Source organism: Pleurodeles waltl, chromosome 4_1 (assembly GCF_031143425.1).
Source record: "Pleurodeles waltl isolate 20211129_DDA chromosome 4_1, aPleWal1.hap1.20221129, whole genome shotgun sequence".
NCBI classification, from domain to species: domain Eukaryota; kingdom Metazoa; phylum Chordata; class Amphibia; order Caudata; family Salamandridae; genus Pleurodeles; species Pleurodeles waltl.
The window spans coordinates 251,049,936-251,072,701 of NC_090442.1; the positions used below are offsets into that span (position 1 = coordinate 251,049,936).

The window sequence follows — 22,766 nt, forward strand, 5'->3', positions numbered from 1 at the left end:
GGTGAGGGCAGAGTCGAGGACGAAGCCGAGGTTTCGTGCGTGGCTGGCTGGGGTGGGTGGGGGTCCGAGGGCGGTGGGCCACCAGGAGTTGTTCCAGGCCGAGGGGGTGCGTCCGAGGATGAGGACTTCCATTTTGTCAGAGTTGAGCTTCAGGCGGCTGTTGTTCATCCACTCGGCGATGGATTTTAGTCCCTCGTGGAGGTTGGTTTTGGCGGTGAGCGGATCTTTGGTCAGGGAGAGGACGAGCTGGGTGTCGTCGGCGTAGGAGATGATGCTGAGGTTGTGATGACGGGCCAGTTGTGCGAGGGGGGCCATGTAGACGTTGAACAACGTTGGGCTAAGAGAGGAGCCTTGGGGGATGCCGCAGATGAGGTTGGTGGCTTTGGAGCGGAAGGGTGAGAGTCGGACTCTCTGGGTTCTGTCGGAGAGGAAGGATGAGATCCAGTTGAGGGCTTTGTCTTGGATGCCGGCTTCGTGGAGACGGGTTAGCAGGGTGCGGTGGCAGACTGTGTCGAAAGCGGCTGATAGGTCGAGGAGGATGAGGGCTGAGGTTTCGCCGTTGTCCATTTGTTGTCTGATGTCATCTGTGGCGGCGAGGAGTGCGGTCTCAGTGCTGTGGTTTCGTCTGAATCCAGATTGTGAGGGGTCTAGAAGGGAGTTGTCGTCTAGGAAGTGGGCGAGCTGCGCGTTGACGATCTTCTCGATGACCTTCGCTGGAAAAGGGAGGAGAGAGATCGGTCGGAAGTTTTTGAGATCGTTGGGGTCAGCCTTGGGTTTCTTGAGGAGGGGTTGGATTTCTGCGTGCTTCCAGCTGTCCGGGAAGGTGGCGGTGTTGAAGGAGAGGTTGATGATCTTGCGGAGTTTGGGGGCGATGGTGGCGTCGGCTTTGTTGAAGACGTGATGTGGGCACGGGTCCGTGGGAGATCCTGAGTGGATGGAATTCATGGTTGTTAGGGTTTCGGCGTCATCTACTTGGGTCAGGTGGTGAGGCGGCAAGCGTGGGAGGAGTCGTCGGTGTGTGTTGTGTCCGTAAATGGTAGTGGTGTTGCTAGCACTGACCAAGTGTATCCTCTGTCTCCCCCCCACTTTTTGTTTTGTCACCCTGTCCTTGTGTGCATTAGCATCATCTGGCAGAGGAGCAGAGGCACCGGCGACAGAGGGAGCTGCATCCCACATGGGCCAGGAGGCCGAATCCACCGAGGGTGAGGGAACCAGTGGGACGGAGGGCGAGGGGAGCACCACGACGGGGACAGGAGGGGACACCACAGACAGAGACTCCTCCTCCCCTCCTCCGATGGAAGCTCCCTGGTGGTGGTGGACACCTCTGTGCCCTCCCCAACACCAGGTACAGCCGCCACCCCCCCTACCAGCACCGCATTCCCAGCAGCCCCTCAGCATGTTTCCTGTGCCCGCTCACCCAGGAGGGTGGGCATCTCCTTCGCCCCAGGTACCTCAGGCCCTGCCCCAGTCAGTCCTGCTGCCCTCAGTGAGGAGGCTATTGACCTCCTGAGATCCCTCTCCGTTGGGCAGTCAACCATACTGAATGCCATCCAGGGTGTAGCAGGTCATTTGCAACAAACAAATGCATACCTGGAGGGCATTCACTCTGGTGTGGTGGCCCAACAGAGAGCATTTCAGGCTCTGGCCTCCGCACTGATAGCAGCCCTTGTCCCTGTGTTTAGCCTCCCCCCTCCAACTTCCTCTACCCAGTCCAATCCCCTCAACCCCAGCGAGATACCACTTAAATAGCTGGAGAAAAAAAAGTTAGAAAACATATAAAGTGCTATGTGTCTTGAGGGGAAGAATAATTACAACAGCAAGGACTAGGGGGGAGGAGAAGTTGACCAAAACTTAGGATCAGACAAAGAACAATGTAACAGATTCATCTTAAATGGTGTTAGTAAAAACAGTGACAACTATCTGTGACAAACACCAAATACAGTTCAATAGGGGTCACTGATTTTAAAAGCATAAAGGATTTGACTAATGACTTACAGCGTTCAACTCTTTCATAGCTATTTTAACCATATTTTAGACACGTTATTTTTGCAAACTAGTCTTACCTTTGTGCACTTTAGTCCGGTTACTTTTTAATCAGCAGTGCTCTATTTTTCAAGCAATAGCCACATTTGCGGTTTGTTTTATTTCCTTTTATCTAATTGTTATTTTGCCTAGGAAAGCATTACGTACCGTTATTTCACTTTGTACTTTCTTCAAGGCTACAGTCAAATAGGGTTGCCGGCAAAATTGGTATGCTGTGTCTCCAACATTCACAGAAACACACACACTCAGATGTGGGGACCATTTCTTAGAATGTCAACTATTCTATTATAAAAACACTGCTTGTCCCGTACACGTTAGAGGAAGATTCAGCCAGATGACCACGACTGCACACGGATTGCCTCGCCACAGCTGATTGCTTACACTGCCGAACCCTTGGCCTACACGGGGACGGTGTCTTTCTAGACTAAGGCTTCCTTACTCAGGTATAAGGGATGATGTTTTCCCAGGGGAAAACCTGAAGTGTGGATTAGGCTTAATATGCTGTGCTTGACCATAACGTAGGTAGGAGAACTACTTATCCTTCTAGTGACAGTATGTTGGGACTGTTTTTGTGTTTCACTCTCCGCGTCACATTCTTGTTTTTATTGTGTTTTATCATTCTAGTTATCTCAATACATACCATTTTATCTAAAATGCAGTTACTTCAAAAAATCCTTATTGAACTTTATTCTGCCTCTGTTTGTCCTTGCCTGTGTGAGACCAATGTAACTGAGAGAAAGGGACAAGATCTGATCAACCACGATTTCCCTGTGGAGTCTTTCTTGTCATGCGCCCGGTTGCCACAATCATCCCTGCTCTCGAGTGGAGATGAGGCACTGCTAGTTAGCCAGAAAACCCGGATTGGGCCGACAGGTGTCACATGGTGTGGAATTGTGCTAAGTACTCCACAATCTATGCGATTCTGCCCCCTAAATCCAGTAGCCTCACTAAGATAATGAGAACCTATGCGACATGGCACTGCCAGCGTTTGGTCAGGCACTAATTTTCGGATCCTCCTAAGTATCTCTGTCTCACTAAAGGCTAAAGACACCGCAATACTATATATGGAGACGTCTGTGGTATTGAGGATGTCCTCCTCAGCTAAATAGGCAGTACCTATCTAAAGCTGTAGGTTGTTCAATCTTGAACCTTAAAAGGATCAATCCCCAGTTGGTGTCCTTATCTTTAAACATACAATTACCATTAGCATGGCGAACCTGCAACGAGTGGTAATTGCATTAATTATGCAACCACCCCTTACTACACATTTATTGTCAAGTGGCCTAACGGCCCAGGGGGGTCCAGTCACATTAGTTGTTAAGGCTCATTCAGCCTACAGAACAGAATTTTTGTATTCTTGGTTTACCTTTCCAGCAGCAAAAAGGAACATAAACACATTTCATCATTATACTCCTGCAAACATACCTGCATAATAAAGAGCATATCCATATATAGAAATACTTTTATCTTATAAAGACTATAATAATTGGCTTGATGGTGCCCTACCACATACAATATTACACTTTAGGTTAGTTACTCTGAGCAATGATGGCGTGACCTGGCCTTTATTAGCCACATACACACCACACCCTGATGCAGCCACCTTAGCGGTAGCCGAGGGCCACCGCTTATATATATAGAGCTCACTGGAATATACAGACTGTTAGTACAGTTTGTAATGCAAACACTGAATACTAACCCAGCACGTGTTGCCCCAGCGCAATCATATGCAGTTACGCAAGGCATTAACACTGCAACTGTACATTCGATCATGGGTAAAGCACACAAAGCGGGAAGAAATTCAGTTTTGGTTAGCTCAAAGAATAAATGCGCTGGAAGCAGTCTTTTCCCGTATGGGTCCTCAAGACAAACATAGAATCCTCACTATGTGTTTGCCATTTGGGATGGTCCCTACATTAGATAATTGCAACACATGGGGCACGGTATTCTCCATGCTCTATACTACCGCACACAGTACGCCGACATTTGCCAAGGTGTTAAAACAAATTCAAGATGAATACAGGGCTGCCCCGGCCCTGGATTTAGGGATGCAATTAATGGGCAATTTAGCCACTGTGTCTTCAATAATATTAAGTAACCTTAAAGGGGAAGCAGTCGCACTAACAGTGCGCATGCAGCTCCGGGACGTTCCTGCACAGGATCAAGAACGTGAGCTGCCAAAGATTATCGCTGAGACCTACTCTAGTATCAGTTGAGATAGTCTGGGGGCTAGACAAATAAAACCACAATTACAAGGTAGATCTAATAAAGATTTTACTAAGCAAACACCTGAAGGTTCTAAAAAGCGCTGGGATAAAAAACAGCAAACACCTAAAGAAGAAAGGGGAGAATCTCTGCATTGGAAGACCCCTCAGAAAAGCTAAAGGGGGTCACCATGACCCCGGCGGTTGGTGTAAATGTGGCAGTAGTGCCGCCAACAGGCTGGCTGTACATACGCCACATTATGACATTGTCGGGTTGGCTGAAGCCAACCTGCTAATATACCACACTGACCGCCAAGGCAGTAGCAGTTACCGGGCCAGAGATAAGAATCTCCAACCCGGCGGCCGCTACTGTACCACCGGCGGCATTTTGACCCTGCCTACCGCCATGGTTTTCATGACGTTCATAACGCCATGAAAACCATGGCGGTAGGCCCTACCAGTGTCAGGGAATTCCTTCCCTGTCACTGGTAGGTGGCCCACCCAGTCCCCCTAACATTCCCCAGACAACCCCCACCCTTCCCTCCATCCACGCTTCCTCCTTCTAATCCCTCCCCATACACGCATACTCGCAGGCACACACCACACATTCACACACTCACTCACACAGGCATACACGCATGCATCTATTCATTCACGCAGACACGCATTCACATTTCCATTCATACATGCATTCGCACACATGCACACACACACAAACACTACACACACTTACATTCATGCACACACACCCACATACACACACACACAACACCCCCGAACCCTATCCCTGTCGGAAACCAGACTTGCCTGCATCCAGGGGGTATTCCGGCAGGGGATGGGGCGCTCCTACCATTAGCAGCGCCCGCCAGCAGAACACCGCCAGGCCGTATCATTTTTCATAATATGGCTGGCGGTGGTCTACTGGTGTGGGGCACTGCTGGTGGTAGCAGCGCCACCTTAACACCATCCGCCAGCATGGCCACAGCCGGATTTCCACCCTTCTCGTACAGGAAATCCGGCTGTGGTGATATTATGACGGATGGATGCAAGCCGCGGCGACGGTCTTCTGGCGGCCGTCGCTGCGGCGGTAGGCAGCCTTTACCCCCATTGTCATAATTAGGACCATAATCTTGGAAATAGAGATAATATAAAAACGCCTCATAGATATTAATATACTGATACACGCCAATCTCGTACCTATTTGGACTCACCGGAAAAACGCAGTGAGAGAGGTGGGCGGTCAGAGCAGCGAACAGAGTACGTGAAACCGAGAAAGGACAAAACACTCGACTGAAGTTTCGGTTAACAAAGAAGAAAAACTTCCCCAACAAAAACCCCAGTTTAAAAAGAAAAGGGTAGCAGTAGTTGCGGTACGACATGCACCTCACGAAGAGGGCTTTAATGAAGAACAGGAATTGGGCATTGGCACTGCTCGACAGTGCAGCAGAGGTCACAATAGTTTGCCAGGATCTTCAAGAGCACCTGGAGGTGGAAGCAACTAATGACTTTTTACAAGTTGAGACTATGGACATGCGTGTCTCCACGCCCGACAGGGTATATAAAGTAACTATACAGTTAGAGGGAGACATTGAACACATAATCAACGCTATCATTTGGGACCGTGTCATCACCATTTATGATATATTACTGGCCGAAAAAAATTGGCCATCAGAATACGTCTGTGATCTCCCTGATAGAGAAGATATTATTGAGAAGTCCTTCTCGCCCCTTGTTCCCAGAAAGCCTATTGAAATACACGCCACTGAATCAGCAGTGGTGCAGGCACCTGCCTTATACCGCAACCATGTAGGGTGGGATAAAGATTTCCCCTATCACATAATACCAATTAAAAGCCAACCTCAACCTTAATATCCAATAAAGCATGAAGCTAATGCACCTGTGAGGGAAATCCTCAAACAGCTAGAGTACCAGGGTGTTATCCAACCCTGCTTTACATCAATAAACAACCCTTAGTTTCCGGTAGCTAAACTCAACCATTCAGATAGAATAGTTTTAGCCTACAGACATTTAAACAGTCACACATGCACATTTGCAATACAAAATGCACACAGCACGACACTTATGAACAATATTGTGCACAAAAAATACAAAACGACCCTGGATATTTCCACCGGTTCTTCTGCCAAAACAAAGCGCCTGAAAGTAGGGACTTAACAGGTTTCAGCACTTTAGGCTCTCAGCCAAATTCTGCCGGCTCCCGCAAGGGTACAAGAACAGTTCAGGACTGTTCTCAGCTAGTGCTGCATCTATTTTACACGACACTGACCCTAAGGCGTTGTCCTACGTGGATGACATCTACCTTACAGACGACGACCTCATGCAAAGTATCAGACAGGTAGCCCGCATTGTTGTAGGATTTGCCGAATTTGGCTACAAATTCAATAAAATAAAAAAAAAAATAGCCTTCCTTAGTGTCCTGTTTTTGGGATACGAACTGTTGGAAGAAGACAAGAGCCTTGTGCTCCAATTTTTTGAAAAATTAGCATAATTTCAACCACAAACACAATAAAAAAAGCTCCAGTCCTTATTGCGCTTTTTAAATTTTGGCAGAACATACATTCCAGATTATGCACAACACATTCAACCATTGTATGACTTAATACGTCTTGACTTTACCAGCAAATTCTGGGCAGGCGAACACACATGTATTCTCAGAGCATTACAAAAAGACATGCTTGAAGCAAAACACCTACATACAAGTGACAACAAAAAACACCTGGTCATCAGAGTAGTTGCTGGTGCCATTGGTTTCACCTACATAACATTCAATGAGGGTGAGACCGTCCATATTGCACACAAATCACATTTGCACTCCACAGCTGAACAACGCTTTGCTCCAACTAAGAAACATTCAGTGCTGTTCAGATGGCTGTCATCAAAGAGAGACCTCTGGCCCAGGGGAAACTTATCACTGTCGTATCCCCATTCCGCCCCTCGTGGCTGTTACAAAAGCTAGCAGTTCCTAACACTAAAGCATTACATCCACGTTGGATCCAATGGGCAACATCTCTGACGAGCCACTGATGTTGATTATGTTTTTGACTCAAAATTACAAACCCAGGAGTTTTCGCAGCATGAACTTGAATACCCAGTTCCAGCAAATACACTGCCTATTGAACAATATCACAAAATTTTGTACACTGATGGTTCAGCCCAACCAGCAATAGGCACAAAACATCAATATTTCGCTGCTTCCCCAGTCGTGAGTGGATATATGAAGGATGGCACATTCCATCCACAACATATCTACAAGCAGACCCTAGAGGGCTGGACTGCACAGTTTGCAGAGCTCAAGGCTCTGGTGATGGCATAGGAACATACGGATCGTGAGCAGATGACCCCAATTGTCTGTGATTCGTACTATTGTGTCCAGTCCTTCAGTGAATATCTGCATTACTGGCGCCAAAATGGGTTCACAGATTCAAAAGCACACACCAATAAACACAGACTTATGTGGGGAGAAAGTAGCAGATCTGAAGGAAATGCTACCCAATGTCCATGTTGTGCATACACTAGGACATCAGCGTGTCGGAATACACATTGCAGGCAACATCTTGGCTGATGAAGCAGCCAAATCAGCTGTTGCTACGGCTTCTGTTGCTACAGTAACTCGTTCTAGAACAAAATTGGATGATGAAACACTGGCAGCTGTGAAAGCTTCGGCTGATGGCACGCCCTTACCAAAAGTATATCCTGCTAAATACTCCTACAGCATATCATGCCTCAATACTGCCCTAGTAGTGATACCAGTGGTGGGAAATTGTGTGATTCCCAATAAAGACCAAAAACCACAATTAATCAAAGCAGCACATGAGGGAGTTGCTTCTGCCCAAGCTGGTGTGGTGGCTACAATTTCACTATTACAAGCACATTACTGGTGGCCAGGTCTTTACAACCAGACGAAGCAGTATGTTCTTTGTTGTGACATCTGCTAGCAAATTAAAGGATCCACCGTTAAACGCCCATCGCAGGCACTGCTCCTAATTTCCAACAAACCATTACAATGAGTTGCTTGGACCATTGTGGTCCCCTGACACCTGACAGGGAATACAAATACATCTTAGTCACTGTTGATTCATGCTCCAGATTTCTATGGGTTTGGCCACAATGCTCGGCTGACACTCGGACCAGTGCCCTGCTTGTGCCTCAAGGGCTTTAAGGGACACCATGGCTTCGTTAGGGGTCTAACTACATTACTCGTCTCCAATTCATCCCAAGGAAATTGTGTTGTGGGGCGACGAAACTGAGATTTAAAGCAATCCTTAACAGCCAGAGTATTAGCCATGGGTCATAGTTAGCTTACACACCTGTATGGAGTCCAGAGAGCACTTAATCTGCCCAGAAGGTCCTTTGGGGGGGGAAGGTGTACTTCATACGAATGCCTGTTCAGAACCCTAATGTATTTTCCAGATCTTGATGGTCCTGGCGTGAAGGCAGCAGAAACACCTTTTGACATAAATGAACGTGTCACTGTCTTGCAGGACTTACAACAGTTCTGTGAAGACAACGCATCTGCCAGTGCTGCCTCCTTGGGAATAAGGGATGTATCAGTAACATCTACAGGCTGGATTCCAAAACTTGGGGATCTAGTACATGAAAAGATTGCTGTGAAAAAGGAGTTTGGTCCTTAACGTCGTGCACCGGTTCCAGTCCTGGGAATATACGGTACCAGAACTGTCACCACCACTGCCTGGTTCTAAAGAAAATCACTTCTTTTCCATCGACAATGTCAAATTACACCATGTGGCCGATCCTGCACAGCAGACCTAGGGGACTCCTGGGTAGTACCCAAATCCCTCTCACTACAGACCAGGATGTTACTCTTCAGGTTTTCAGCAGCAACACTGACTCCTCTCCGCACTTGGGGAGGGTGGAAAATGAGCTTTCATTGGTTCTACTAACTTCTATGAATACAACTAATAATATTGATACATTTTATTCTAATTCTACGCAAACGGATGTCATAGTCTACTATGAACCACCAAGAGAGTCTTCTGCAAGTTCTGTCTTCCAAACACGGCTCCAGTTTTGCCCGAACTGCTTCTGGATATTTTGCCGACATCAATGACACTTTCACAGACTCATCTGCCTCTACTGCAGCAGAACTGTCGGGAGCACGTAAGCTGATAAGTTGGCATAAAATTAATTACTTTATTCTCCCATGGAACTACTTTTGGTTCTTATTAACTGCACTCTCCTTTGTCCTTTGGATTGGGTTTGTCATTGTTTCTTTTTACTTATACATGGTCACTACCTTCCTGAACGCTCTAGAGTTGAACTGGTGGATGAGGTCTTAAAACAACATTTTTCATCACACAAAGTCCGCAGAGACTTATCCCTAGTGAACATTTCCACCATAGGGATAAAGTGTAATTTGATATATATGGCCCAATGGACGTCATTCAAATTCCATATGTTTTCAAACTTTTCTATGAACAATGGAATTACACTCTGAGTAGTTTCTGATGATGTCTTATTTACAGTATTATACAGTATTTGAAAATGAAGATGTGTATCAATCCAAAGAAAATTATGGAGAAATGTTCTGTTATAATTATGACATCATTTTATTCACAAAGCAAGTACCCCACAGATTATTTTTAATTATATGCAGTGGGAACCCTGTCTGATTCCACCAGTGGGGAGTTCCAAAACCTATACTGAAAATTTTGCATATTTTTCTGGGCACAATGTCAAAAATGCTGAGTCATATTATTTCAAATTGCAAGTGATGGAAAGTCAACATATTCTATTGACAGACACAAAATAGATTTATTCTGATTCCTTTGTTTCCCGGTTGGGTATAGAAGGCTATGATTACTGGTAGAAGTCAATAGACTTGAAAAGTGTGTGGGGGACTAAAAATAGGCAAATAAGGGGAAAGGAAGCTTTCTTTAGCCTTATACCTTTTCAAATTATATTTTTAAATGAAACAGTACAACAGACAAGTTGTTTAGGCTCAGCAAAAATTAAGGAATTGAATGTGCCCAGTATTCCAACACCTGCAAAATTTTACAAATGGTAAAAATATATCAACTCATCTGAAGATCAGCTCGATGGATGGGTCCAGAATGGAACATTTAACACATCACTTTCACATCCAGGTAGATGGTTATTGTGGCCAGTAGACACTAATGGGTGCTATACACGTTTTGTAAACTCCACGGGGGGTTTAAACGAATAGGCTGGACCCTCGCTATGTGTCCTCAGAACACTAGGGTATAGTGACGACATATAGTGTAGGAAAACTATGCCAGCAATGGTTGAAAAGTTCCTCACTGGATGCTGTTAAAGAACACCTCAGTCTTCTGTCTAATGACACAGATTTACAGGATTTCCTGTTAGGTCCCAGAAGACAGCTCAGAAAATGCTTCTTATATGCAGTATATAATTGTTAGAAATTGGGTTTTTGGTTGGCAGTCAGGTTACCCCCTGTCCAAGCAAAAGCCCTCACTCTAGTGAGGGTAAGTCACACACAATCCAAGATTATCCTGTGCCCACCCTCTGGTAGCTTGGCACGAGCAGTCAGGCTTAACTTAGAAGGCAATGTGTAAAGTATTTGTGCAATAAATCATACAATACCACCATATAGCACCACAAAAATACACCACACAGTGTTTAGAAAAATATATAATATTTATCAGGTCAAAACGAATAAAGTTGCAATGTGAATTTGTAGAGGTATCACTGAAAAGTGATATAAAGTGTCTTAAGTCTTTAAAAAGAAAACAAAGTCTCTTTCAAGCACAGAGTACCTGGTTTGGAATGGAAAATCTCCTCAGAGGGCCACAGAAGAAGAGATACGTGGAAAAAGGGTGTGTGCGTCGATTTCTCCCCAGCACACACGGACTTGCGTCATTATTTTTCACGCGGGGAAGTCGTGCGTTGTTTTCCGGCGCGCGGGCAGTCTCTTTCTGTGAACCGCGGGGATTACCAGATGTCCTGGGTCTGTGCGTGGATTTTCCTGCTTGTTTTCCGGCTGCGCGTCGTTCTGCGGGGCTGCGCGTCGAAATTTCGATCTCACGGCAGGCGTCGCGTCGATTTCTCCTCTGGAGGTCGGGCGGCGTTGTCCTTGCGAAGCTGTGCGTCGAAGTTCCGGTCGTCCCGAAGGCGTCGCGTCGATCAGCGTCGGTGTGCGGCGTTTTTCTCGCCGCGGAACAAGCTGTGCGTCGAAAATTTCAGCGCACAGAGCGTCCAAGTAAAAAAGAGAAGTCTTTTTGGTCCTGAGACTTCAAGGAACAGGAGGCAAGCTCTATCCAAGCCCTTGGAGAGCACTTTCACAGCCAGACAAGAGTTCAGCAAGGCAGCAGGCCAACAGCAAGGCAGCAGTCCTTTGTAGAAAGCAGACAGGTGAGTCCTTTGAGCAGCCAGGCACTTCTTCTTGGCAGGATGTAGTTTCTGGTTCAGGTTTCTTCTCCAGCAAGTGTCTCATGAGGTAGGGCAGAGGCCCTGTTTTATACCCAAATGTGCCTTTGAAGTGGGGGAGACTTCAAAGAGTGGCTAAGAAGTGCACCAGGTCCCTTTTCAGTTCAATCTTGTCTGCCAGGGTCCCAGTAGGGGGTGTGGCAGTCCTTGGTGTGAGAGCAGGCCCTCCACCCTCCCAGCCCAGGAAGACCCATTCAAAATGCAGATGTATGCAAGTGAGGCTGAGTACCCTGTGTTTGGGGTGTGTCTGAGTGAATGCACAAGGAGCTGTCAACTAAGCCCAGCCAGACGTGGATTGTAAGGCACAGAAAGATTTAAGTGCAAAGAAATGCTCACTTTCTAAAAGTGCCATTTCTAGAATAGTAATATTAAATCCAACTTCACCAGTCAGCAGGATTTTATTTTACCATTCTGGCCATACTAAATATGACCTTCCTACTCCTTTCAGATCAGTAGCTACCACTTCAATACTATATGAGGGCAGCCCCAATGTTAGCCTATGAAGGGAGCAGGCCTCACAGTAGTGCCAAAACGAATTTAGGAGTTTTACACTACCAGGACATGTAAACTACACAGGCACATGTCCTGCCTTTCACCCACACAGCACCCTGCTCTAGGGGTTACCTAGGGCACACATTAGAGGTGACTTATATGTGGAGAAAGGGGAGGTTTAGGCTTGGCAAGTACTTTTAAATACCAAGTCGAGGTGACAGTGAAACTGCACACACAGGCCTTGCAGTGGCAGGCCTGAGACTAGGAAAAGGGGCTACTTAAGTGGTTGGCACAACCAGTGCTGCAGGCCCACTAGTAGCATTTAATCTACAGGCCCTAGGCACAGAGAGTGCACATTACTAGGGACTTATAAGTAAATTAAATAGTCCAACCAGGTATGATTCAAGGTTACCATGTTTTAAGGGAGAGAGCATATGCACTTTAGCACTGGTTAGCAGTGGTAAAGTGCGCAGAGTCTAAAAGCCAGCAAAAACAGTGTCCAAAAAGTGGAGGGAGGCAGGCAGAAAGTTAGGGGTGACCACCCTAAGGCTGTCAGGTCTAACAATAATAAATTTGGAAACTTTCCCAGCAAGAAGCGGCCGCAAGGGATATTTTTTCAACATTTAATTTAACGCAACAACAACAAATAATGGCTAAAAAGGAAGTGACTTCCGTCATGCTAAACATTGAGAACTTAGAACAGTTGCCTTTTACTGTGTCTAAAATATCATCTGCTGAATGGCTAACACACAGGTTATAAACCTGCCTATTTCAACACTGAAATGTACATCCTGTTTGAAACACATTCCAGTAGGCAGATATGAAAGGCTGGGAGATAGTTATATACTTCCCTTTTCGTACAAATGTTTCAATGGCATGAAAGAGGTCTTTCTTAGCGGGAGTGAATGCAAGACTTCTGTGAGTCATTCGATGGTTTGTAAACACCTGTCCTTGCACGGGGCATGTAATGCCTCGGTGGCAAATCTGGCTTGTTATCTGAAAGGAGACCCAGTCTCCTTGATTAGATCGGCATTCCAGGTGCTCTCAAATGGCAGCTATATGCTCCTTAACAGTGAGAGCTGTTGCGGAATGGGAGCCGGAATTGCTTATGTCATTTTGGTCTCCTAAATTGTTACATGTTGCGGGAATGTCCTCTTTCCCCCTACACAATGAAGAGGAGTAGAGAACATTTGGCCTCACATTGCTACTTCTGGGGTGAATTTTGACAAGCTGAGCAGACTCAAGGCTTTATTGTTTAAAAAACATGTGGTGCTTACATCTGCACACAAGACCTATGCACTTCAGATTGCGAGGTCATCGGCAGAGATTCAGTCCCTTTTAAACATGAATTTTCCAAGACACTTTGGTGAACTAGTGGGACTAGCGAATATTCAACGCATCCAGTACTACTGGAATTGCCCATTTCCTTAAGGCTGTTGGTTGTGGTTTCATTCACACCTTCTCCTCTATATTTGGCTTAATACCTTCAGCCATACACTCAATATTTTTGAGTATTTTGGGGGGATTTCCGAATACTTTGGCTATAATAGGTGGCATCTTGCTGTTGCTACTTTTTCTGCGCAATGGCTGACCCTTCACGGCAAGGAGAATGGAAAGCGCTTCCACCAGCACAACTGTGTCATGAACGCATGATGCAGTATTTCGGAGCACCACGTCTAGAACAATCGGACCAGTACTGGATTGTGTGCAGCTCGTGTTTCGATGCCTTTGGCTCTTTTTTGAATATGCACTGAAAGTGTGTCTTTCTAAGCAGCGCTGACTTTCACTGGATGCTGATCTGTTGTTGTTCTCGATGAGGACTCATTATCAGACATGCGGATTGAGGGTGCGTTTGCTACAGGAAGCCGTCTATGAGTTGGCTTTTGTGGATAATGCAACTCTCAACTCAACATTGAGCACAATACAGAGTGCTGCTGCCTCAACTGGAGCTCATGCTTTGGGACACGAGTGCTCTATGGTTTTCCTAGGAAACGATTTGGATGTTTTACCACCTGCCGAAGAAGAACATTTCCTGGCTTTAATTGTCCTGGACATAATTGGCGACTTTCAAAATGACACTGACCTTAGAATTTGGCTTTCTCTGACTCAATTATTCAATTTTTTAATTGTCCTTTTCATTCCTGTTGAAGTGTCTTTTAACTTGTCATTATTGACAAGTATGCTTATTACTTGTTTGATAATATTTTATTAGGCTTTTGAACCACCTTTGAACAGGCAAGGGGAGGGTGTTGTATAGCTATTTAGCCAGTTTATCTTAGCAAACTAGGCCTGCTGTTGTGCACTTTAGCCCGGTTACATTTTATTCAGCAGTGCTTTATTTTGCTAGAAAGAGCCATATTTCTGGTATTGTTTTATTTCCTTTTATCTAATTGTTCTTTTGCCTAGGAAAGCATTACATTCAGTCATTTCATTTTGTGCTTTCTTCAAGGCTACAGGCAGACAGGGTTGCCGGCAAACCTGGTATGCTGTGTCGCCAACATTCACAGAAACACACACACTTGTACATAGGGCCATTTCTTAAAATATCAACTATTCTGTTATAAAAAACTGCTTGTCTCATACACGTCAGAGGGAGATTCCAGCCAGATGACCACAACTGCATGCTGATTGATTTGCTACAGCTGCTTGCTTGGACTGGTGAATTCTTGGCCCACACAGGGACGGTGTCTTTCTAGACTTCAGGCTTCCCTACTTAGGGATGGTGTTTTCCCAGGGGGAATACAGAGGGGCTGATTAGGCAATTGTTTCTGGCTTACAAAAAAGATACGAACAGGAAAGATTAAAAAAAACAAGATTGAATGTAATTGAGCCAAGGGATTTTATGCAAAAGTCTGGACTGAGAGAGAGTCCTTTATAATCTGTTGTATAAGGCCTGCCTCAACTTTAAACCAAATAGAAAGTGAAAGTAAAAAATGTTATGGTCATCGTCCTAATCCAAACCCAACTCTTCATGTATGATATATGAAGATGAATTGGGAGGCAAGGACAGAGGACTCCTAATTTATTATTTTCTACTTGTAAAGAATAATATTGGATCCCCAAATGTGACAGCCATTTAAAGTGATGGCAACTTATTTGGCTTGGTACATTTTTATCATAGGCTGAGTAGGCGTGTAGGCTTGTTGCAGTTTTTGTCTTCTGTTGGTCAATAAAGAAGACCACGAATTAAAAGAGTTGAAACAAACCCCCAAATAGGCAAAAGATCGAACCTTAGTAATATGAAGCTCCTTAACTGTAAATGTCTGGCCTTGGTGGATTTTGGCCCAGTAATCATGATATGTGATTTGCTAAATTTGTGCTAAGGCCAGGTTCAATCAAGGTTGCACATAAGTAAATCGAAGGAGTGCAACAATGATTTGAGGCCATTAGCTGTCCTAGAATTAAGACTGTCATCGGCATAAAGTACAGGCAGGCAGGATAGAACCAATGACAGGCTAACCCTTTACTACTGACAGCAAAGCATTATCTAATTGACAAAAATAAAAACTAAAGGGACCAAATACAACCTTGTCAGTCCTCCCTCTTTATATTAAAAGTTTAGTACATTCTAGCCTTGGGGCCCATATTTTACACTAGCAGTAAGATTTGAGGGCAGATCACACAAAATTAACAATATGTAAATTTACTCCATAAAGGCATCATAATGGACCAGAGTTTATTGCTATTTATGCAGTCAAACACCAAACTAAGGTCCATAAAGCCCATATGGACTGAGACCTATTTGTACAAGATATTTTTCTATATAATGAGGTGCAGGTTCAAACACTGATCTACGGTGCCTCTATAATGTCTGAATGTCTAATGCGAGTCAGAAAGGATACAACTGTCATCAGCTCAGATAATGAAGCTAGCCAAGGGGACTAGGCTGTTATCTTGACTACTGAGTCGATGAGAGAAACTGGCCTGTACCATTATGGGTTGCTTTTGTTTCCCTTTTTGTAAACTGGACCTATCAATGAGAAGAGGGACGCAGAGATCAGGATCCTGCTTATAAAGATTAAACAGTACCCCATTGGGACCATGAGCTTATATTTTGAGCCTTTGTGTATATAGGAATGTGGAATTCTCTGTCAGGACCGGAGGCTTCGGATTATGCTTTCTCTCTCTTTACTGCAAAAACTCAGCAGCCAATGAACTGTGACAAAACAAAGGAACTACATTTCCCATGAAACACAGTAGTTTAGGTCCACCAATCATAGGGAACCTGTCCTTATATATGACCATCACAGCATAGTCCTTCCTCTTTCTTTGCTGCTGCAGCCAGAGATAAGTCCTTTTTCTTGATTCACTGTCTTTTATTACAAATGTATGGTGGTTATGTAAATACACAGCGTGGAGCGGGAGCGGGCTCTATACGCGTTGCAGTGCCTGTTTTGCGCGGCACGCCCTTGTTTAGAGCGTTTTGTTGCCCTTTTCGTCTTCCGAAGGGCCCGGTATTCGGCCGGTGGGCGTGGCCGCATTCCAGCTTGGGAGTCCTTCCGACTCCTAGACTGCGTCGCGCTTTAGAGGACAAGTCCTCTTTCTATTATTAGCATCGCGCATGCGTCCACTTCGTTTTTTTCTCTTTTTACTAGAGAACGGGGTGTTCACAGCGCAAGCGGAGCTCAGAGAGAAAGCTATTTTAGCTCGTCTCTCCTCCGCTTTGATAATCTGAGCCCTAGAACGCCCGATGGGCGATTTTACGATTAAAGGCTTTGCTGAGGGGAATTGTGCAGGGGCTCCCTCCACATTTAAATAATTGGACTGTGTAACAAATATAAATATATTGATTTGGATATTCCCTGCTGGGAAGTATTTTCCCCCCGTGATCTCCTCCATAAATCCTCTGTTCCTATGGCGTACTACGCTGGAGAGGATGATTTTTATCAGGACCACCCTGACACTATGGAAGACTAGTGGAAGCTCTGGGCTACCATGTCCAGGATTCCGTGAATCAGGCTCTTATTAATGCATTAAAACCTTTTGCTCAGCCCTTGAGACGTTTTGGGCAGCGTGAATTGAGGGGTCGCCCCTTACTTGATGCTGGTTCGCAGCCCGACCAGCTGCCTGATCTGTGTATGACCCAGGGAGCCTTAAAAAGACCTTTGTCCTCTGCTGATGTATTAGCAAATATGGCCGCATCGGTGATGCAGGATCATGGCTATGATGTTTATTCATCGTTGGACACGTCTGACGTAAGCAGAGAGGCCTCTTCCAGACCGGAGGGTCTTTCATCCTCTTCTCATTCCTCCGGCTGGGACCAGGATTATGAGGATCCCAAACCAGTGGGGAAGCGTAAACGCAAATCCCATAATACGCAGGAACGCAGCTCTTCTTACCGCAACCTTTCCTTTGACCCTGAAAGTATAATTCACCCCAGGTCCTCAGAGTGGTTCCCGTGTGAGGAGGTTGCTCAGTACGTTCACGATCACATTCGCAAAGGGTTTGACCGCGAGGTTCGGAACACCCTGCGTTCAGAATGCCCCTGTCCCTCCCTGCTAGGGAAAGTAGCAGAGACCCCGGATTTAGACCCGAATATGGCGACTTTCATGCGAAAGTTTTCCAAGGATCCTAAAAAAGGACTGGATCGCGCTTGGAAGAACTGTCAAGACAGACTGCTTGATATTTCTGGTCCTATCACGAAGATTCTAGAATTAGCCATCCAAGCTAAAAAGAGTCTGAGTCTTCTTTGGATCCTCAGACAGTTCTAGAGTGGGCACAACGAGCAATATGTCTGATGGGCAATGCGAACTGTGCCATGTCTACTGAACGTAGACGTTCCTTCCTCATGAGAAGTGACCCCAAGTTAGCTGAACTGGCTCCCAATGTCGCGGGTCATGCAGCTAATGGTTTACTTTTTGGTGACAAATTCGTTAAGGATTTGGGAAAGTATGTTGCCACCTTTTCTGCCTTGGATAAGGCTCAGTCCTCTATGAGAAAGATGTTTAATAGAGGCCTTTTTGCCAGGGCCGGACGCTTTAGAGGCCGAGCGCCGAGCTGTGGTTTCAATCAGGCCTCTGGTAACCACAATCAACAAGGACTAGGATATTACTCCAGATCTGGATTCTATCCTTCCCGAGCCCGCAGACGTAGAGGCCGCGGCTACCATAACAGAGGCGGCTCCAACTCGCCGAAGGGCCCTCCACAGGTGAGCATTATTCCGTTTTCAGAAGTTTTTCTAGGAGGGAGATTGAAAGATCATGTAGTAGCATGGGAGCGGGTGTCTCAAGACCCGTGGATCCTCCAGACAGTTTGAGGGTGCAGGGTAGAGTTTTATGCCCCTCCTCGTCAAATGAACTTTCCTCGTCCTCACCTTTTTTCCCCAGACAGAAGGTTCTTTCATAGACGACGAAGTAGCTCGCCTACTTCAGAAACGCGCCATTTGCCGTTCGGAACTGCTCCCAAATGGGTTTGTAAGTTCGATCTTTCTGGTGCAGAAAAAAGGAGGCGGGTCTCGGTTAGTTCTCAATCTGAAGGAATTCAACTCCTGGGTGGTTTACCGTCATTTCAAGATGGAAGGCATCCATCTATTAGAGACCTTCTGTTAGAAGGAGGGTTTTTAGTGTGGTTAGACCTAAAGGATGCTTATCTTACGGTGCCCATCTTTGAGCTTCATCGACGGTTCATCCAATTCTGTTGGCGGGAGACTTGGTACGAGTTCTCCGTCCTTCCTTTCGGTCTGTCGTCCGCTCCTTGGTATTTTACCAAACTTTTAAGGCCAGTAGTGCAACTTCTCAGAGAAAGGGGCGTTCGTCTCATTATTTATTTAGACGACATCCTGATTATGGCTCAATCAGAAGAGTCAGTCCTCCTTCACCTGTCTTGGACGATTTAACTCCTGCAGGATCTAGGATTCCTGCTCAACCTAGACAAATCAGTGATAACTCCGTCCAGGGTTGTAGAATTCTTAGGTTTTCAGGTAGACTCCATCAAGGCGCAATTATTATTACCTCTGGTGAAGAGGAAATCCATCAAGAAAGAATTGAGGAGAGCCCTTGCCTCTCAGACTATATCATTGAAGACCCTTGCTCGTCTGGTGGGTCTGTTAGCTTCTTCAATCCAAGCAATTTTTCCAGGGCCTCTTCACTATCGGGCCTTACAACGCCTGAAGATTCTTCATCTTCGCAGGGGCTTGTCGTATGCGGAACAGATTGTTCTGTCGGATGAAGCCAGGTCAGAGATCAATTGGTGGTTAGCACACATGGATGCCTGGAACGGCAGAGCCATTTTCGCTTCGAGTCCGGAGATAATTATAGAATTGGATGCCAGTCGGTGGGGCTGGGGAGCTCGCTGCGGCTCGGTTCAGACGGGGGGGGGGTCGGTGGTCCCAAGATGAACTGTCTCTTCACATCAATTGCCTGGAACTATTAGCAGGGGCATTTGCTATTCGATCCCTGTCTCCTCGACAAGCGAAATGTTGTATTCTCCTTCGGATGGACAACATTTCAGCAGTTCAGTATATCAACCGACTAGGGGGGACCAGGTCCCGTGTGTTAGTAGAGATTGCGAAGGAGTTTTGTCAGTTTTGTCTTCTCCATCACATACCGGTGACAGCGGAATATATTTCGGGCCGAGCCAATCTGATTGCAGACTGGAACTCACGATTCCTCAGGAATGGCAGCGACTGGAAGCTGAGTCCTCTGATATTCAGCAAGTTGAATACTCTATGGGGTCCTTGTGAGTTAGATCTGTTTGCTTCGAGACTCAACACTCAACTGACACATTTCTTCAGCTGGAGACCGGACCTTTGGCGTCCGGGACGGATTTGTTTCTTCAGTCTTGGGAGTCAGGAATGCTTTATGCGTTTCCCCCTTTCATCATGATTCAGAGAGTACTCTCTCAGGTGAGGAGACAGAAGGCGGAATTAATTTTAGTGTCGCCCAGATGGAAAGCTCAACCTTGGTTCCCATTGGCGATGTTGATGTCATGCGCTCCCCCGTGGCGATTCCGCAGGACCCTCGTCTGTTGTTAGATCCGGTGGGATCCCCTCATCCACTGATATGAAGGGGACAGTTATCCCTCATGTCGTGGACAATTTCCGGAGACGCTGGCAAGTACCTGGAGTTTCGGACAATGCAATGTTTTTCTTGTCTCAATCCTGGGCTCCTTCCACTCACAAACAATATCAATCTTCCTGGAAAAGATGGGTGTGTTGGTGCGATGAACGAGGTGTTGATCCCGTGGGGTTCTCCATTGTTATGATTGTCAATTTTCTTTCTGTGCTAGCATCTCAGGGTCTAGCATATAGAACCATTAACAACTTTAGATCGGCTATTTCAGTGGGTCATCCCCATATAGAAGGGAAACCGACTGGGGAACACCTGTTAGTTTGTAAGCTACTTCGTGGAATTCGCATGGTCTCACCTCCTCAGCCTAAATATTCTTCCCTCTGGGATGTAGATATTGATTTAAAGTTTCTGAAATCATGGCCATGCAATGAGGATCTTTCTCGCAAACAGCTTTCAGCGAAGTTGACCATTTTATTGTGTCTGTTGTCCTGTCGCAGAGTGTCGGATGTGCGTGCTCTGGATTTGGCAGGTAGAGTATTTACTCCTTCGGGAGTTTCATTTACTATTTCCAACCGTACAAAAAAGTTTTCCAGATGTGTTTCTTATCCAGCTTTTCCTCATCATCAAAAATTATGGATTGTAAAATGTTAAAAAGCTTATGAGGAATGTACTAGAGAAGTACGCAAGAATTTTCAGGGTCAGTTGTTGATTTCCTTACAAAAACCATTTGGTCCTGTTTCTGCAGCAACTTTAGCACGTTGGGTTCGCTGGATCCTTCAAGAAGCGGGTATAGATATTTCTAGGTTTGGAGCACATTCAGTTAGAGGAGCGATGGCGTCTAAATCGTTCTCGAATGGTTCTCGTTTGGAGGACATTATGAGGGCGGCTGATTAATCATCAGACTCTACATTTAAAGTTTTCTATCATAAGCCTATTGTTGATGTAGAGCAGACTGTTGTAAATCAGCTTTGAACTAGCATAATCCGATGCCTCCGGTCCTGACATAGAATAAAAAGAATTCTAGCTATCGCGTCAAGAATTTTCAATTCTATTAAGGACACGGAGGCGAGGATTATCCCTCCCATTGGAAAGACTGTAATAAATGTTTTGTTTGATAAAAAAAAAAAAAAATATATATATATATATATATATATATAAACACATTGTTTTACAACTTAACATACCCTCCCTTGTGAAATATATGGTCTTATTGAGTTCTGAGAATATTAGTATGGCTTATTCTTTGAGGTTCGGAAAACAAGGGAGTTTGATCGCGTTTGGATCTTCCAGATTCGGTTCAGTTGGAATTTTCAGAATCCTGATATGTCCGTGGACGATCGTCGAGATGCAGCTCGGTTCTAGGCTGTGCGATTGGAAGAAGGTTCTGGAGTGTCCAGTTTGGTTTCAAGAACTCATGTTTCATTGCAAAGAAAGAGGAAGGACTATGATGAGATGGTCATATATATGGACAGGTTCCCTATGATTGGTGGACCTAAGCTACTGGGTTTCATGGAAAATGTAGTTCTTTTGTTTTGTCAAAGTACATTGGCTGCTGAGTTTTTGCAGTAAAGAGAGAGAAAGCATCATCCTCGCCTCCGTGTCCTTAATAGAATTGAAAATTCTTGACGCAATAGCTAGAGAAAATTTTATTCCTATCACCCGATGCCCAGAACATATAGTTTGGGGTAAAGGGCAACAAGTTTTCATGTATATTTTGTCTTTGGGACAAGTAGGCCCAACCTTTTGCAGCACAAATCCTTTGGCTGCCAGTTCACAAAGAAGGGAACTGTCTGCAGTGCAGGGGATATGTGTTGCCATATGTTAATGCTGTTTGAACTTGTATTTATGGTTCATTAATGAAAAGCCTTCGTTATTAGGGTCAGCGCTGTAAATAAACGTTTTAAGGTCACACTGGACTACTGACAGTGGTTCCAGTAAAAAGAAAGTGTGCACACATTTGAAAAGTTTAACAATATGAGGCTAAGTATAATGCTCCCAGAATGCTCTCTGATTAGATGCAAATGTTTGCAGAAGCACGTAAGCAAGAGTGATGATTCTTTGCTTTCAAAATAAAATGTTCACAAAAATGCAAAGAGTAACAAAACGCTTCGCTACAATGAAATGTTAGGTGCTATTTCTTTAAAGCGACATTTAGTAAAATTTCTTGATGCATGATAGTATTTAAAAAAAGATTCCTAATGGAAAATCAGTGTAACTATTTTCAACATGATTATGAAAGCTTGAAAGTAAACAAGCACTGACAAAGCCAACCAATCGGACATTTTTTGAGAGTCTTTTGTTTTCATCAATGAGTGTCTCGTTTTGACATGGCTTTTCTAACACTATTGTTGTGGGAGTGGCCAGGCCAGCACCAATGAACACTGGCAAAAATAAAAAAACGTTTTTGGTCTTAAAAAGCACACATTGCCACCAGTGGTGTAAAAAAGGCCTGCAGCCACCCTCAGCACAGCACCTACCCTGACTGAGTCTGGAGGGGGATCCATCCATGTTCTTTTTAGGGGGGCCCCTCTTCGGTTTTATTATGCGACTGATTGCCACAGTAGTTCCTGGC

General features: G+C 45.2%; 1 protein-coding gene across 1 annotated transcript in view; it reads right to left on the reverse strand.

Annotated features, from left to right (window-relative positions):
• The window catches only part of ATXN10 (ataxin 10), a 1,000,711-nt gene that overhangs the window by 945,654 nt on the left and 32,291 nt on the right, over positions 1 to 22,766 (reverse strand). The window lies entirely within an intron of this gene.